Below are 19,733 nucleotides of genomic sequence, written 5' to 3' on the forward strand. Positions count from 1 at the left end.
CTTTGAATCTATTTTACTGTCTCTCTGGCAAACATGCTGCTATGATCATTGTGCAGTTAAATCCATCTTTCATGAAGCTGCTTAGAAAACATCATACATTCTGAGAGCACTGAAAGATAGTTTTTCTTCTCTTGCATTCCTTAGGTCCCAGACATGAACGCCCAGTGCTTCCTGGTAGGCTTTTTCTGATGGGGGGGAGGTGCAGAGCATTAAGCAACCCAAGCTAGACATTACAGATAAGAGGCTGTGTAAACTACAGTATGTTTAGCAGTCTGTTTTCCTGCAGCTGAATGAGCTTTGCTTATTATAATGCTTCACTGACAAAAGGAACTAAATATAAATAAGGCCTTTGTAAATCCTTTATTAGCCTCTTCTAAATAAATGTCACAATGCCTTGGGTGGTCTGTTCACAGTCTGCATGACTGAAAAATGTGAGAGGTAAGTTTCTGTATTTAATCTTATCTTTAGCAATGGATAGTACCTACTGTTGTGTAGTAGCAGTGTTGTATGAAGCATGCAGGGTGTACAGTACTTCTAGTTTAGCAGAGGGTTTTTGTGTTTGCCTTTTCTTGACTCGTGCAGCTCATCTATAGCTCAAAGTTAGCTAGAAGGCTGTTTACAGCTGTTGTAGCTCTGGAAGGCTAGGGAGCAATAGGCCGCTAGGAAGCAATGCACTGCAGCCTGGTACAGCAACGTTCTTCCCAATGAATGTCGGAGATACTGCTATTGCAACATTTACTTAGAGATTATAGAGAAACAGGTGCACTCCGACATCTGGAAAGAAATATACAAACGACAATTTTTTGTAGAAAATCCATTTTTGGAATATTTATTTGTATTTTGTTACATTTAGCTTGAATATAATTTAGTTGTTTTTATTTAACATTAACACACGTTTAATATTTAAATGTTTAAAATTGCCTACTACAACATCTAATTTATACATGGCATGTTTGGATGTGTTTCCTTATATGGATAGTGCTATATTTCAGTAGAATAATATTCTTGCCAAGTTTACGAGGTGGAAGACGCCCTACTGTAAGATTTGTTTTTCATGTGTTTTGCACAAAACTATATTAAATAGTAAACGTTTATGGGGAATAGGAGGTGTTCTTCTTTTGGGTGTATTTGTAGACCATATTTTTTTAAAAAAACATTGTTTAGTTGTATCAGTATGTACAGTGCCATACATTAAAGGGATATGAAACCCCCAAAAAAGTATTTTGTGTTTCAGACAGAGCTTATCATTTAAAACAAGTTTCTAATTTACTTCTAATATCAAATTTGCTTATTTCCCAGGATATTCTGTGTTGAAGAGATACCTAGGTAGGCATCTGGAGCACTACATGACAGGAAATAGTGTTGTTATCTAGTACCATTGCAAATGGATAACATTCTTGCAAATCTGCTGCCGTATACAAACTGGCTCCTAAGCATACGTCCCTGCTTATCAACAAAAAATTGATAATAGAAGTATATTAGAAAGTTGTTTAAAATCACATGCTCTATCTGAATCATGAAATAAAAATTTGGGGTTTCATATCCCTTTAATGGTAGGAATTTGGTTCTCATTTAATGGAAATGCATCTTTAGATCAACAGTGGTTTAGTTGGCTAGCCTGGCCACAAGCCATATTGTAATTGATGATAAGATCACCTACAATGCAAATTAACAAATAATGAAGTACATAGTCAAACAGTACTATTTGAATAAATGTACTTTTGTGTTTTTTCATGTCTTTATTATAGTTATAGAATATATGCTTCAATTTTGTATGTATACAATATGTGTTGCTGATATCTTTATAGATTTTCTATTTAATGGGCTGTCAAATATCTAAAAAAAAAGTGATACTAGAAGCCAATATGGCATGAGTATTCATTTTTATACTTGTTTTACAAATACCAACACGCAAACTCAAAATAGAGGTAGAAAATGATTTTACTTTAGAACATTGCCTTTATACAGTGGGCTAAATTCACTGTGCCTGCAGGTGGACAGGGTCGCAAGAAGTGAACCTGTGTGTCTGCAATCAACAGTTGCAATATACTGCGCTGCAGTATTCTGCAGAATTCTTGTGCAACGCCAACTTCTGCTCCAACGCAACCAATTGCGCTAGAGCAGGAAATGTCAATCACCCCAAACAAGCGAGTGTCAGGGTAATCGATCTTGCCATCTTTGAGGTGGAGAAGAGTCAAAATATGTGGCAGCAGGCTCACTTATGAGAACCTTCTCCACATAACCTTCAACTTGTAGATTGTAAGCCTTTTGGAACAGGGCTATCTTTCTCCTGTATACATTTGTTTAGTCGGTATTATGTGTTTATATTACATTTGTATATATTACATTATAGATAGATAGAACATAAATAAATAATATAGGCAAGACTGGGTTTTATTTATTTAATTTGCATGTCTTGAAAAAAAAAAAAACCTTGGCAATTAAAGGGATATGAAACCCAGAAATGTTCTTTTGTGATTCAGACAGAGCCTACCCTTTAAAAAAAAGTTTCAGATTGAATTCTAGTATCAAATTTTGCTTAATTCCCATGATATTCTGTGTTGAAGAGATACAGATAGGCATCTGGCGCACTACATGACAGGAATTAGTGCTGCCATCTAGTGCTCTAGCAAATAAAAACATTCTTGCAAAACTGCTGTCATATAGTGCTCCAGAAATGGGCCGGCTCCTAAGCCTACATCCCTGATTTATTATAAAAGATACCAATAGAACAAATTATAATAGAATTAGAGAGGTGTTTAAAATGGCATGCTTTATCTGAATCATGAAATAAATATTTTGGGTTTCAAATCCCTTTAAGCTAATACTATATTTCTAGAATAGATTTAGTTTTTGTATTATTTTGTTTTTCCTTTTCATAAAAAAGTCCTAAGAGATGCATACATATTACCTTTAGTGATCAATTTGTCTCCTGCTTTGCTGCTTTTAACCCTTTCGTGACAGGGTTAAAGTGCCTACATCGGAACAACTGTTCCGATGTAGACAAATTGAAACTACGCGATCGTGCATACGATCGCGAGATTTCAATTATTGGATCGCATCTGGGGGGCGTCCCTACAATCCTAGGAACGCCCTCCAGACCGCGATTAAATCCCTGAAGCACAGAAGGCTTCAGGACAGCCGTTAGTTATGACGTTCCATTCCGTCATAACGGCTTTAAAGCCCAGTCTAATTATGACGGAATGGAACGGCATAACGGCTTTAAAAGGTTAAGAGCAGATTTATAAACTGTGTCATTCTTCAGGTTTGTTTATGCATAGACAGTGAGAGAAAGCTACAGTCATTTTTAGATGGAAATGTTTAGTGCTAAATGCAGTGGGACTTTTTGAGAGCTCTGGAAAAACTCACACTTAAAGCTTATTTTTTTGACAAATGTAACCTGACACCATATGTAGTCAATGTACTAAAATAAAGCAACTCCTACAAACTGTCTCTTGATTTTGTTTGTGTAGCGAGACGTAATATGTTGGTCTTAGACAGACCTTCAATTTTCGGTGTTTGTTTTAACTCTCCTTCAAAATAAGTTATTATTGCTTTTGATGAGGTAATGCTGCTAAAGAGGCAGGACTATACTCTGTATTTAGCAATAATAGAAGTATTGTTTCAGTGTGTAAAGTTACAATTTGTTTATATATATATATTACAACAATGCTACAACTCTTCAGTCTTTCTCTTGCCTCTGAGAGACATAAAGATACACTGTACGCAAACATAAAGTAAAATCAATTTAAACTAATATTTCAGTATCAGTCATGCACTTCTAATTGTTAATGCTTTATAAGTATTTGCTACTAATGCTTAGTGAACCTTAGCAGGAAGTACCTGTCAACCAATGGGCATTAATAGGAAGTAGCTATCTGCCAGTAGGTATTAACAGGATGCACCTATCAAACAATTCTCTGCTTTCTTACAAGTTAAACTATTCAAATGGAACATTAGTTGCATATGTTGTAGATCTTATTCCACCAGCTGATTTATATTACAGATAATTCCATGACAATCGCAATTCATTTTGTGTTACTTGGTATCAAAACAAAATACTGGCAAAACTATAATCAACTTTACATGCCACACACTCAATAGCAGATTGTATTCTTGTTACAGAGTGCATATTCTGCATCAGTTTTAGAATAAATAAGTTATATGACAAATGAACTTAAAGGGACACTATACCCAAACATTTTCTTTCATGATTAAGGTAGAGAATATAATTTTAACCAACATTCCAATTTACTTCTATTACTTAATTTGCTTCATTCTTTATATATACTTTAATGAAGAAATAGCAATGCACATGGTAAACCAATCAGAGGAAGCATCTATGTGCAGCTACCAATCAGCAGCTACTAAGCATATCTAGGTATGCTTTTCAGCAAAGAATATCAAGAGAATGAAGCAAAATAGATAATAGTAAAGTAAATTAGAAAGCTGTTTATAATTGTATGCTCTGTCTAAATCATGAAAGAAAAAAATTGGGTTTCATGTCCCTTTAAAGGGAGATTTATTTAGTAGCAAACCTACCCAACAGAGGGCCCTTTTTGGCCCTCCAAAGGCAACTCAGTAGCAAGTAAAAGTAATCATATACAAGTTACTCTGTATAATGATTTTGACAAGATATATAGAAAGATAGACCTGCCTTAAAGGGACACTGAACCCAATTTTTTTTCTTTCGTGATTCAGATAGAGTATGAAATTTTAAGCAACTTTCTAATTTACTCCTATTATCAAATTTTCTTCATTCTCTTGGTATCTTTATTTGAAATGCAAGAATGTAAGTTTAGATGCCGGGCCATTTTTGGTGAACAACCTGGGTTGTCCTTGCTGATTGGTGGATAAATTCACCCACCAATAAAAAAGTGCTGTCCAGAGTTCTGAACCCCCAAAAAAGCTTAGATGCCTTTTTTTTCAAATAAAGATAGCAAGAGAATGAAGAAAAAGTGATAATAGGAGTAAATTAGAAAGTTGTTTAAAATTGCATGCTCTATCTGAATTACGAAATAAATTTTTTGGGTTCAGTGTCCCTTTAATAAAAGGATCCTGTGCATTAGGATTGTATACAATCTGCACATGCCTATGTACAGACTGGCTGCTATGCCCCCCCCCCCAGCATTTGCTGCACCAATGGTAGTTTCAACCCTGAATTCCTCATAAACGTTTTAATCATGCACAAGAAAAAAAAAGCACTTTCACTATTTATTTTACACATTTCCTATAATTTAAATCTGAAAATTGTAGTTTTTCCACTGCTTCCAGCAGCTGGAGTGCATTTCATGTATTTCAGAACCTGACTCACGTACATGAAGCACAGTAATTGCTTGATATGTGTAGTAGATCACTTATATATTTCCCTAACTGGCAACAAGAGAAAAGAAAAACAACGCTCAAGATATTGTGTCCCTTAACTACAAAACAATGCAGATTTTGCCAAAAAAAAACCAACTTTTTAAAATCTTGATTTCATATGCAAATCTTTTGAAGTGTGTGACATAATTTCTGATTCATATATATATATATATATATATATATATATATATATATATATATACATACATACCTCCCTCCTCTGTGTATCTGCACTCACGGTTCAAAAGTGTCTTCCACCAGGGTGCAAAGTCAAATTATTTGTAGAAGATCCAAGCAGGGACTGCACTCACTGGATTTAGAAAATAAATTAATATTTATTAAATGGTGATGTTTCGGGGTTCACACGAAGGGGTTTGCGAACCCCAAAACATCACCATTTAATAAATATTATTTATTTTCTAAATCCAGTGAGTGCAGTCCCTGCTTGGATCTTCTTTTATATATATGTATACATTTAAGTTGAGGGACAGCTAACATTTAGGGATATAACTGAAACTCCAATATTACATTTCTAATCTCATTGCTATCAGGCATTTCAGACAGTCATGTCAATTTCTTTTCTACTTTATGCTGCTTGCAATCACTTGTAATCATGTGGTTTAATTGTATGACTTTTACAGAACCCAAGGAAAATGTCTGATATATTAAAGACTGCTGATATATTTTTTTATGTATTTGAATATGTGAAGAAGAATGCTCAATTTTTTTACTATCTCTTTACATAATTTTTTTTTTTTCTTCATGGGCCATGATATAAACAGGGATCATAAAGAATGTATATAAGATACTAGCTAGAAAAAAAATCTGCTCCTTCAACAAATGATACCAAAAAATGAAGCAAATTTGATAATAGAGGTAAACTGGAAAATTGTTAAAATTGTATGTTCTACCTAAATCATGAAAGAAAAATTTTGGGTTTCATGTCCCTTTAAAGGGACACTGTACCCAAAAATTTTCTTTTGTGATTCAGATTGAGCATGAAATTTTAAGCAACTTTCTAATTTACTCCTATTATCAAATTTTCTTCATTCTCTTGGTATCTTTATTTGAAATGCAAGAATGCAAGTTTAGATGCCGGCCCATTTTTGGTGAACAACCTGGGTTGTCCTTGCTGATTGGTGGATAAATTCATCCACCAATAAAAAAGTGCTGTCCAGAGTACTGAAACAAAAAAAAGCTTAGATGCCTTCTTTTTTAAATAATGATAGCAAGAGAACGAAGAAAAATTGATAATAGGAGCAAATTAGAAAGTTGCTTAAAATTGCATGCTCTTTCTGAATTACAAAAGAAAAAAATTGGGTTCAGTGTCCCTTTAAGTAAATTTGATAATAGAAGTTGTGATTAGAGTGGGAGGTGACGTCACCAGATGGGGCGGGGCTTAGGGTCGTTATTGTCTATGTCACACTTACTGAGTTAGATCTGTTGTGCAAGCTGTATACTTCTATGCTCTGCAATAAAATAGCATTGCACCTTCTATGCTGTGTGCTGCATCTCATGACATGGTGTCAGAAGTACTTGCCTGCACTTCTGTTTCCTGATTAATGACGATGTCGAAGTTTACCCCACCTGAGCCTTTTGATTTCTCTCAGCCTGCAGCTTGGCCCACATGGCGTCAGCAGTTTCAGCGCTTCAGGATTGCTTCCAAGCTGGACAAGGAGAGTGGTGAAGTCTATGGGGAAAGATGTGGAGCCAGTGTTCAATGCCTTTACTTCCCAAAAATGGGAAGAATTTGACTTTTAAATAATTATGAACAAACTCGGTGCTCACTTTGTGCCCAAAAGAAATGTGATTCATGAGAGAGCTTGTTTTCACAAACGTGCTCAGCGTGTGGGAGAATCTGTGGAGTCATTTGTGTGCAGCCTGTATGAACTAACTGAATTCTGTGAGTTTGGTGTTGCTAAAGAAGAGCAAATCAGAGACAGAATAGTCATAGGAATTGCAGATGCTGAGATCTCACTGAAGCTACAGTTGAAGGCTGAATTAACATTAGATGGGGCTATTAGGATGGCCCGCCAGAGTGAACTGGTGAAAAAGCAAAGTGCTGATCTGAGGTCTGAGAGTATTGTGGATGAAGTGCAGCAATTCAGGAGAGCTGCAGGTGAAAGGCACAGTGTGAGCGGTAGACCAATGGCAACAGGCCCAGAAGCGGATGGGCACAGCAGGCTCACTGTACCCATGATCAGAATGTCATATGCCCTGCAAAAGATAAAAATTGTAGAATATGTAACCGAATGGGCCATTTTGAAGTGGTGTGTAAAACTGAATACATTAAGGAGATGCAGGTGGATAGTGACCAGGAGGGTCAAGAAGTGTCCTTTGTAGGGTCTGTTGTTGAACGGTAATGGGAGTCAAAGTTGCCTTCAAGATTGACATGGGAGCAGACATCAATGTTATGTCCCTTGCAGCATTCATAAAACTGCCTCGACAGTCTCAGCTGACGAAAGTTACAACAAAAGTTCATAGTCTTGGTGGCCGCATTGATTGTGCAGGGAAATTTCTTGCCAGCTGAGTACAAGCAGAGGACATTCACCATGTGGGTACATGTGATTAGAGGCCAGTGTGTTAACAACCTATTGAGCAGAAAAGCAGCCTGTGGTTTGGGCCTGGTTGCCAGAGTGAATGAGATTTCGGAAGACATGTTTGGTGAATTGGGCCTACTGAATTGCAACCCAGTCCGAATATCGCTTAAAGGTGACGCAGTCCCATACAGCATTACCACTCCTCGTAGAATTCCATTCCCGTTCATGTCTCAAGTGGAGAAGGAACTTCTGCGTATGAAGAATATGGGAGTTATTGAAGAGGTTGTTGCGTATGAAGAATAGGGGAGTTATTGAAGAGGTTGTTGCGTATGAAGAATAGGGGAGTTATTGAAGAGGTCGTTGAAGCAACTGACTGGTGTGCCCCCATTGTGCCTGTTGCAAAGAAAAACGGGAAGGTATGCATCTGCGTAGACTTGAAAAGGCTGAATGAGGCAGTGAAGAGAGAGAGAGATATGTGCCCAGAGGCAGAACTTTTTTTCACTTTCTGCAATGAAGTATTTTTAGTAAAAAAAACTGCAGGTCATTTTAAATTAGGTAGTTACAGTAAAGCACCAGTTCAATTGCAATGTGTCGGTTAATTAAAGAATAAAACCACTTTTAATGTTTTATAATATAGTGCAGTAGTTTAAAATTGCATTGCAAATTAGCTGCAGACAAAAAATGAAATTGTAAAATATCTATTGAAAAAAATATCCTTTTCTCTTAGTCTAACATAGAAATGTAGTAATAAAAAAGGTGCAATGTTCATAAGAACGTCTTACATTCAAAACAAACAGCTATGCAAAGTGGGAAAGGCTAGGGGATGGTTTGAAAAAATGTCTGAGAGCCAGTTAATAATCAATGCACTACTGCTTTGCAGCGCTACTGCATATTTGACTTAACTTCAAACAGCACTTTGCTCTGGATGCAGTGTGTTATGGAACACTTACACAGAGCAGCCAGAACACAGCTCAGAGACCTGCCAGAGTGCTAACAGTTCCTGCATGTGTTCTGTTCTTTCTGCAGACATGCTGCATTTTCTGCGATAACATCTCAGATCACTGTATGTTCTGCCTTGGGGGATATGTGCTACCGACACTTAAAGACATAGCTCCGAAATTGGCTGGGGCGAAGTTCTTCTCTACACTGAATGTTTCCAGCGACTTCTGGCAGACTAACTACCTTCATTAAAACGGTAGGTCGGTTTTGCTTCTGCAGACGCCACTTTGGGATATCATCTGCTCCTGAAATCTTTCAAAGAGAGATGAGTTCTCTCCTAAGGGACCATGAGGGCACGGCAGTCGTCATGGATGACATTTTAGTGTATGGGTCTACATTGGAAGAACATTATCAGCAATTGAGCTGTGTGCTGCAGACCATTAGAGAGTACGGGCTGAAATTAAATAGGGAGAAATGCCATTTTAGAAAGGCTGATTTATGTTACTTTGGGCATATCGTCAATAGAGATGGCATCAAGCCGGACCAGATAAAATGCTTGCTATTGAACAGATGAAAAGTCCTTCTGATGTACACAAGCTGAGACAAATATTGGGCCTTGTGAATTATGTGGGCAGGTTCCTTCCAGATTTATCCACAGTACTACACCCTATCACAGAGTTGTTAAAGAAAGATGTTGCCTGGGTCTGGGGAACTTCACAGGAAGAAGCTTTTGTGCAGGTTAAGTCCCTGCTGGGGTCTGCCCCAGTGTTGGGGTTCTACGACCCTTCTAAAAAGACTGTGGTTAGTGCTGATGCGAGCAGTTATGAGTTAGGGGCCGCCCTCCTGCTGCTGAATGAGATCAAACTACAGCCCATCGCCTACTGTTCCCATATACTGACAGCTGCTGAGTTGAAATATGCCCAAATTGAAAAAGAGTGCCTGGCTGCAGTTTGGGCCTGTGAGCGCTTCCAGCGTTACCTAGTGGGTTTAGAGAAATTTAGTCTGGAGACTGACCATAAATCGCTAGTTCCTCTAATCAACTCCTATGATATTGACAAAACACCCCTAAGATGCCAGAGACTTCTGATGAGGCTGCTTAGGTTCAATGTTCAGGCAGTGCATGTGCCGGGGAAACTACTGGTAGTGGCAGATACACTTTACATGCTCCTGCTGGCTGCTGCTGAAGAATCTTCAACAGAATCAGATGTGAAAGTGTATGTGGATTCAGTTCTGGCATCCAAATCCATTTTTTCAGGGAAGCTAGAGCAAATAAGGAAGGAGACACGTTTAAATACAGACCTTCATGAAGTTATTAAGTACATAAAAGAAGGTTGGCCCGAGAGCCGGGCAGCCTGGATATCTTTAAGTTCTTACCAGTCAGAGAAGTCGCAGCTCACGGAGCTGGATGGGTTGGTGCTGTTCCAGGACCACATTGTTATTCCTGTTAGCATGTGGCAGGGAATGTTAAGCAGGATTCATGATGGCCACTTGGGCATTACAAAGTGCAGAGAAAGGGCAGCTGCGGCAGTATGGTGGCCTGAGTTCAGTTCCGACATTGCAAACCACGTGTCAAAATGTGCCTTTTACCGGGATAGCCGGCCTACTCAGAGAAGGGATCCATTGATTTCTACTCCGCTGCCTGCAGGCCCATGGCAGAAAATAGCTGCTGGTTTGTGTGAACTGCACGGGAAAAAGTACCTAGTCATGATTGACTACTATTCCAGGTATTTTTGAGATTGCACCCTTGAATGAGATCACCAGTCAAGCCGTTATCACTAATCTCAAGAGCTTGTTCGCCCGTTCTACATCAAGTCCACATTACCCGCAGGCCAATGGAATGGCTGAAAGGGCAGTTCAAATAACAAAGTTAATTTTGAAGGAATCTCAGCCGTACCTAGCTCTCTTGGCCTATAGGGCAACTCCTATCCAAGCCACAGGTTTTAGCCTGGCACAGCTGATGCTAGGACGTCCGATTCGCACCACTTTACCCTCTGTGGGTATCTTCCAGCCAACCAGCTCTGTTCCTCAGGACGAGGTCCTTAGGAGGGATGAAGAGGCAAAAAGGGGTTATCGATTCTTCTACGACATAAAACACTCTGTGAGGCCCTTGCAGGAGCTGAATGTGGCGCTAAGTGTCAGAGTTAAATTTCAGCCAGTACCTGAGAGTTTGGGACTGAATGCCTCAGAGCCACCCACCGCCAGTGGGATCCCCTGTTTTAAGAGAGGTTCCTTCCCCTCAGCAAGATCACAGCGGGGATACTTCTTTACTTCCAGCAGACTCTCAATCACCTTCTTCTGTATCAGAGGACAGTTCATGTAAAATGACATCAAGTGGAAGAGTGGTGAAGCTTCCAGCCCAATTTTGGGATTAGCACTAGTTAGAGCAGTGACCAGAAGAATGGACAGAATATTCCCATGGTCACTGTGGGCTAGGGTAGTCTACCCCGATGTTCAAGTCAGGATTGTATTTCTTGTTGTCCATTTATATATTCTCTTTAGCTTGTTATTTGTTGTATACTAAACAAAACTATTTTGTATGCTTCTTGTATACCTTGTTATTTAATGTATTCTAAAAAAAAAAATAATGCTTTGTCCTTTGAAAAGGGGGAATATGTGATGAGAGTGGGAGGTGATGTCACCAGATGGGGCGGGGCTTAGGGTCGTTATTGTCTATGTCACACTTACTGAGTTAGATGTGTTGTGCAAACTGTATACTTTTATGCTCTGCAATAAAATAGCGTTGTACCTTCTATGCTGTGTCCTGCATCTCATGACAGAAGTAATTTGGAAAGATGTTTATAATTGCATGTTCTTTCTGAATTATGAAAGTTTAATTTTGACTTTCATGTCTCTCTTTTATTTTTTATTGATATAAGAGCTGGAGAAGAACATGCTCATAATCATTATTGGTTTTAATTGAAACATATGTAGAACAATCATTTTGGTGGAAGATTGAATAATAAGGTTTGGGATTTAAGAAGAGCAAAGCAATAGATTTGTTATTTGCTCCTTCGAAAGTCTTAATACTATATTCTTTTTCAAGTAAAAATGACCAGCTAGACATATGTTTGTTTAGAAGACGAAATGGGAGTAAAATATCACACCCATTGTGTGGGAAAAGGATACATCATGAACAATAACATTTTTTTACAGTTTTTAACATTAGCAAAATTGGATCAGCCAGTCATAGAAGTAGTATAGGAAAAATGATATGGACATTGGTATAAAAGTTTTTTTTTTGTTTTTTTTTGGTTTCATAGCAATTGTTGAAATGAAATAATCATCTGCTTAGATTAGTGTTTGCTGGTTGTTAAAAGCAAAGTACCTCATAAATGGCACAGCGATAAAGATACAGTCAATCAACTGGCTTGTAAAAATAAATTAATAAATGCTTCTTATAGTATAATGAGTTCAAACACAGCAAAAAACTAAGGGTTCAGATTACGAGTGGAGCGCAAAATAGCGCCTTCTCATGCACAATATTTGAGCTTCACTCATAATACCAGCGCACGCAATTAAGCAATAGAGCTCGCTTTCATAGGCTCCAATGGGAGCCTCATTCTCATGTAGTAAGACACAGAAGAGAGGGTTTTAAGCTTAGGTTTGGGTTTTTGTCCTACTCGTAACTTTAACCTTTTCAATACAATAATCAATGTAAACAAGTTCATCAGAAAACTGACCTTGAAATATATATTTCTCTAGTGACAGTTGTGAGCTGATTGAAAACATGGAACAGAACATTCCAACATCCAGACACCCTGAACAAACATTTTGAGATGCCTGTGATGTTGTAACACTTGAAAAACTAGTTTGAAATAGGCCAAAATAGGGTTTATCCTAAACTCAAGCCTGATTCACACTTCTATCCCCTACAGAGTAGAGGCAGTGCCCTAGAATTATACCACAAAAGGTTAGTGGAAGATCTTTCAAATTTACACTACAGTACAATACATCCCAAATGCAATCTTACGCTGAAAGAGAATCTAGCTATAAAATCATTGAGTAGTAATGAGAATCTAGTGATTCGCCAATCTGATAAGGGAGAGAGCATTGTGGTAATGAACCGCCAAGATTACATTACATTACAGAAGCCCATTGACAACTGAGAGATCCCAATATATACAAAACTCTCTACAAAAATCCCAGCTCACATTACCAGATGGAACTCATGTCTTTGGTAGATGATGGGGTATGCCTTATATAGGATAATAGACAGAGACACATCCAAATTTCTCATAGTAGAACACCCGGTGGTCCCCATATTCCATCATCTGCCAAAGGTCCATAAAAGTCTGGACAATGTAAAGGGACGACCAATTGTCTCGGGCATAGGGTCCATGCTAAGTCCTTTATCGGAATGGTTTGATGCCATACTATAAAGGACAGTACTAAAGCTCCACAGCTATTTGAGAGATACAACACGTGTCTTGTCCCTTCTGGGTGATTTTAAATAGCTAGAGGATTACAGTTGGCTGACAATTGATGTTGTGTCACTGTATTCAAGCATACCCCATGACAAGGGGTTGTTGGCCTTTGATTTTTTCTAGATTTGGACAACGACATGGGGCAAGTTGAAAAAGAATATGCCTTGAGAGTTACTCGCTTTCTGTTAGAACATAAGTTTTTCATGTTTGAAGGCATTTTTTATCTACAGTTACGAGGTACTGTGATGGGGGCAAAGTATGCCCCCTTGTATGCCAACATTTTCATGGGTTGGCTGGAATACAACTTTATATATGCATATTTAAATCCCATGAGAGAGAGCATCAAACTATACAAACATTTCATAGATGATCTCTTGATCATCTGGAAATCAGGGAAAAAGGAAGCTAAATTATTTGCTCAGTATCTTAAAGAGACAGTATACACCCATTTTCATATAACTGCATGTAATAGACACTACTATAAAGAATAAGATGCTCAGATACTGATATAAAAATCCAGTATAAAACTGTTTAAAAATTACTTAGAAGCTCTCAGTTTAGCTCTGCTGAAAAGGTAGTTGGAAAGCCACTCCACCCTCCCCCTTCTTTTGCATATGAAAAGACCTTTTACACAAACAGGAGCAAACTGGAGTAGGTATCTGACGGTATTCTCCTAAAACTTTGGACTTGGTTAGGAGTCTGAAAATCAGAGCAATGCTATTTAAAAATAAGCAAAACTATAAAAAAAAATTAAAAAAACAAAACAACTTTATGGGCTATATAAATAGATAATCTACAAAACATTCATGCAAAGAAAAAATGAGTGTATAATGTCCCTTTAATGAACAAGACACAGGAGTCATGTTCACTCATGAATGGAATAAGGATAGGATGTTCTTCCTAGACATTGAACTAACTTGGTCCACTCTGACAGGACAGGTCAAAACCAATTTATATCGAAAAAAGATTGCAGGAAACTCCCTTTTACATGCAAAAAGTGCCCATCCTAAGCATGTATTTAAGGAAATTATAAAGAGCCAATTCATATGAACTAAATGAATCTGTTCAGATGAAACTGAATTTCGCGCACAAAGTACCGAATTGGAGAGACATTTTAAAAAGAGAGGGTATTGTGCCAACCTTGTAAATAAAATATTGAATGATAAGTTCTGTAAACAGAGAGGATACCCTTTGTACCAAAACAAAGAAATTGCGAACACAACAGACACTTTTTATTACAAAATTTTCAAATGAATTTACAGAAGTCTGTAATATCATTAAAAAATACTTTCCCCTTGTTATATGGGGATACAAAATTGAAAAAAGTAGTAGAAAACTGCTGTAGATGTGTTCTCAAAGAACCTCACTCTAGACAATATTCTCTCCACGAGCAAACTAAAGTCTCCCAATAGCGAAAACTCCTGGCTAGCGATTAATGGTACCTATCGCTGTGGCCACCCACGTTGTAAGTCCTGTGACTTTCTAACTGTAGGAAAGGAATTTTATTCCTGTGCGACTGGTCAGACTTTTCAAACTAAAGGATGTGTCATTAATTGAATGTACTGAACATCATTTACAATATGTAGGAATGACAAGCAGGGATGTACGAACATGCATCAGAGAGCAACTAGGCTACATTACTAATGAAAGGAATAAAGGTGTTCAGCTTTATCCAGACATTTTCTTGATGTTCACCATCAAAATACTTGTAGTGTCAGATGGAGGGCAATAGAACATGTCAGAAATCCTAAAAGGAGAGGCAATAGAGATTAGAATGCTCTCCAAGCAAGAGACTTTCTGGATCTTTAAAGTGTCACTGAACCTAAATTTTTTCTCTTTTTTTAAGCAACTTTCTAATTTACTCCTATTATCAATTTTTCTTCATTCTCTTGGTATCTTTAATTGAAAAGCAAGAATGTAAGTTTAGATGCCAGCCCATTTTTGTTGAACAACCTGGGTTGTTCTTGCTGATTAGTGGATACATTCACCAACCAATAAACAAGTGCTGTCCAGGGTTCTGAACCACAACATAGCTTAGATGCCTTCTTTTTCAAATAAAAATAGCAAGAGAACGAAGAAAAAATTGATAATAGGAGGAAATTAGAAAGTTGCTTAACATTGCATGCTCTATCTGAATCACTAAAGATAAAAATTGGGTTCAGTGTCCCTTTAAGCTGGACACCCAAATACCCAAAGGGTTTAATTCAGAGTATGATATCATCAATTACTGGGAATGAAGTTTGCTCATGTTTCCAGAGATTGATGATTCATACCTCTCGGTTAACTATATTTTAATTTTACTAGTCCTGAGTATAACCTAATTCTACCTTTATAAGCCAAGATAGCTCTATAGGCAGAAGAATCATGATAGAGTTTTCTCCCCCCACCCCCCTTTTCTTGATCCGCATATGCCTATAGTTAGGGATAGTGGGTTTTCTATGTCTCTTTATGTAAGCTTTCTAACAGCCAAATGAATTGTTAATATTTCAATTTGGATATAGACTTACCGCTTGCTCATAGAGCCAATGTATGGTCTATTATTTTAGAAACAAACACATCCTTTACCTCAGGCTTAAACACAAATTTTTGTCAAGAGATATATATTATCACCCACTAGTCCCTGTCTTTTATATATCCTTACCTGTGTACCCAAAGTACACATTTGATTCATAAATTATATTGGATGTAAAATAAGGTCCACAAACAACATGTCACAACACACTTAGGCTTAAAGGGACACCGAACCCCAATTTTTTCTTTTGTGATTCAGATAGAGCATGCAATTTTAAGCAACTTTCTAATTTTCTCCTATTATCAAATTTTCTTCATTCTCTTGGTATCTTTATTTGAAAAGCAATAATGTAAATTTAGATGCCGGTCCATTTTTGGTGAACAACCTTGGTTTCTCTTGCTAATTGGTGGATAAATTCACTGACCAATAAACAAGTGCTGTCCAGGGTTCTGAACCACGACCTAGCTTAGAGTGCTAAACCAAAAATTGGCTGGCTCCTTAGCTTAGATGCCTTCTTTTTCAAATAAAGATAGCAAGAGAATGAAGAAAAATTGATAATAGGAGTAAATTAGAAATCATGAAAGAAAAATTTGGGGTTCAATGTCCCTTTAAGTATAATATCACGTTTTATAATATAAGCCAGGTGAATTTGAGCATTGCGTTAAAGGACATTACACCAATTCTATTTTTCCCCCCAAAAGGTTTAAGTTAAAATATGGTAAAAGTTGAGGCATATGTTTCATTTCGAAACAGGGAAATTGTTTTTGATCTACTGTGTACAAATACATTGGTATTATATGTTTCAACATTTATCTATGTGTTTTTGAAATCCCATTATCCATTCGCAATGTTTGTTAATTAGGTGTAGACACTTTTAGAATTTTGCATAATTGCTGATTGTTTGTCCAATGGCTCCATAGCAGCCTCTTTTTAAAGATGGTTGACTCTTTGTGAAATAGGTCTATGAATACGGCATAACGCCGAAACGCATAAGACAAGCCAACTGGTCTTGCTATCCTGTATTTGAACTTTTTAATTGAATGGAATTAAATCTTGCCTTTTATTTTACCATATTGAGATTTTCTCCGGACTTTTTTATTCAATATAATGAGTTCAAACACAGCAAAATACGAAGGGTTCAGATTACGAGTGGAGCACAAAATTGCACTTTCTCATGCACGATATTTGAGCTTCGCTCATAATACCAGCGCACGCAAATGAGCAATAGAGCTCGCTTCTGTAGGCTCCAATGGGAGCCTCATTCTCGTGTTATGAGACACGGCATGAGAACTAGTGCAGCGAAGGGGATAAGTAGCGCAGCGATGGCAGCAATTTTAAATAAGTGTATATGATTGTATACATATATTTATGTGTTAATATATGTATATAACACATATTAGCAAATAAATATATATATATATATATATATATATATAAGCATATACATATATATTTACAGGTAACACACAGTTCCCATAGACCGCAACGTAAAGGCACTTTTCAGTCCTGTTTTTTTCTTACACCACAGACCCGAAACTTTAACCCCTAAAAACTACTTTTACAGTTTGTTTTTTTTGTTATAATTTAATTAGTTTGGGGGGCAATTGGGGGTTATTTTGAAAATTCTGACCTCTGGTTAATTTTCGGAGCCCTAATTGCTAACGCTAGCAAGTACTGTACAGTGTATTTATGGGGCACAATAATAAGCAGTGTCAGCTCTCTTAAAGATTGGGTAGATGTTTTTTTTTTTTCCTACAAATCTTAATTTAACAACACACAGATATAAATAAAGTTAACTATAACCATGGTAATAAATCATTGAAATTTTTAATACACAACAGTTACTTCATTTACAACAGCGCTTATAACAGCTCAAAGTATAGATCATTGCAAAATGTTGTGGTACCATTTTATTGCACTTCCAGCAGTTTAATGAGATGTTTCTCCCTTTCTAAATCCTGGAGCAATATTTATCTATTTAAAGAGTGTTTTTTGAAGTAGATATTAGTATTTATTTTAATTACATTAAAAACCTTCTTAACCCTTTCCTGCCGGTACTTATTTATCTACATCGGAACAAAGCTCTGATGTAAACAAAAAAGTAAAAATTGAAATCACAAGATTATTCATGTGATTGCATGATTTTAATTATGGGGGGGGGGGAGTGCCTATGATGCTAGACACCCCCACCAGCCCTCGATCCCAGTTAGGAAGCTGCTATAGTTTCAGTAGAGCCAAACGGCTAGGAGTTTCCATGCCGTCTTAACCGTGCTAAAGCCCGGCACAGTTAGGACGGCATGGAACATCCTAATGGTGGGAAGGGGTTAAATATAGTTCTATTCACCAAAATATTTCTGCAAAAAGTGATCTCTACAAGAGCTGAAAACAATATTTTTCTTTCATAATTAAGAGCATACAAATTTCCAAATTACTTTACAGCAATGCACTACCTGGAGCTAGCTGAACACATGAGGTAAGCCAATGAAAAGAGATATATGTATAGCCACCAATCAGCAGCTAGCTCCCTGTAGTGTATTGCGGCTCCTGAGACTACCCAGGTATGCTTTTCAACAAATAACCAAGAAAACAAATACAAGTAAATAAAAGAATAAAATGAGAAAGCTGTTTAAAATGGCATGGTCTGTCTGAATGATGAAAGTTTAATTTTGACTTTACTGTCTCTTTAACATGCACGCATCTTGCAGCCAATACGTCTGTAGGCTGTGTGCATGCTCAGTGTACCAGTGGGACACTTACATTACATAATAGCATTCTCTCTGTGATACATTTTAATAAACACAGTTGCTAACACGACAGTTTTGCAAAAATGCTTCTCGTATTTAAATGACATGTTATGCATGCGAGATTCCAATTTACTGTTCCTTTAATGGCACTTTTAATGATTGCGCTTGCAACTAACTGCAGGTGTGAGCTGCTTTGAGTCGGTGGAGCAGACAGTATAACATATGATTGACTGTTTAAACACTCAATCTGCTTTTTCTATGCATTACAAGAAACGCACATAGTACTACAGTTCTTTTAATGCATTGCATAAAATGTTCACATCAAAGGGATATGAAACCCAACATTTTTTTTCATGATTCAGACAGAGCCTGCCATTTTAAACAACTTTCTAGTTTACTTCTATTATCAAATTATCTTTGTTTTTTAGTATCTTTTGTTGAATAGCAGGGACATGCCCATTTCTAGAGCACTATATGGCAGCAGTTTTGCTGCAGTGCTTCAGACACCTACCTAAGTATCTCTTTAACTCAGAGTATCATGGGAACGAAGCAAATTTGATAATAAATTGGAAACTTTTTATAAATTGTATGCTCTATCTAAACCAGTGATTTGCAACCTTTTTTTTGCCGTGGCACACTTTTTTACATTAAAAAATCCTGTGGCACACCACCATCCCAAAATGTTACAAAATCACACATTGTAGCCTAATACAGGATATATATACAGTATATATATATATACAGGTGGCCCTCGTTTTACAACGGTTCAATTTACACCGTTTCAGAATAACAACCTTTTTTTCCAGTCATGTGACTGCTATTGAAAAGTATTGAGAAGTAGTGCATTTATTAAAATAGCCAGTAGATGGAGCTGTCCGCTTGTGTTGCAGCAAAGCCAAGCAAGCTGAAATTAATCAGTTTAACCAGACCTGAGCTATCGAGCAGCTTGCAAAGGAACAAGATCTTCTTGTCTATAAATCAGTCCAGATTGGAATGCATAGAAAGAACTGTTTGCAGAAAAATGCAAGTGAAGTCTGTGTTGTGTGATTATTTTATTAGGTTTATAATGCTGTTCAGCAAATGTTTTTGTTCATTTAACTTAGTTTAATTATATATTCTGTGTTGCGTGATTATTTTATTAGGTTTATAATGCTATTTAGCATTTAAAGTCTTCATTTCAAAGCTTTAAAAATAATGTATTAGGTGTTAC

General features: G+C 37.1%; 1 protein-coding gene across 12 annotated transcripts in view; it reads left to right on the forward strand.

Moving 5' to 3' along the window:
• The first annotated feature begins 224 nt into the window (after positions 1–224).
• Positions 225–19,733, forward strand: part of MBNL1 (muscleblind like splicing regulator 1) — a 277,326-nt gene continuing 257,817 nt past the window's right edge. For 5 of the 12 annotated variants that reach the window (XM_053710055.1, XM_053710051.1, XM_053710056.1 and 2 more), the window contains exon 1: positions 230–438. The gene's annotated coding sequence lies outside the window, so the exon portion shown is untranslated. Of the gene's footprint in view, positions 439–19,733 lie in introns of all 12 variants that reach the window. The other 7 variants (XM_053710047.1, XM_053710054.1, XM_053710050.1 and 4 more) reach the window with 3 other exon arrangements.

This window comes from Bombina bombina, chromosome 4 (assembly GCF_027579735.1).
Source record: "Bombina bombina isolate aBomBom1 chromosome 4, aBomBom1.pri, whole genome shotgun sequence".
Taxonomy (NCBI): Eukaryota; Metazoa; Chordata; class Amphibia; order Anura; family Bombinatoridae; genus Bombina; species Bombina bombina.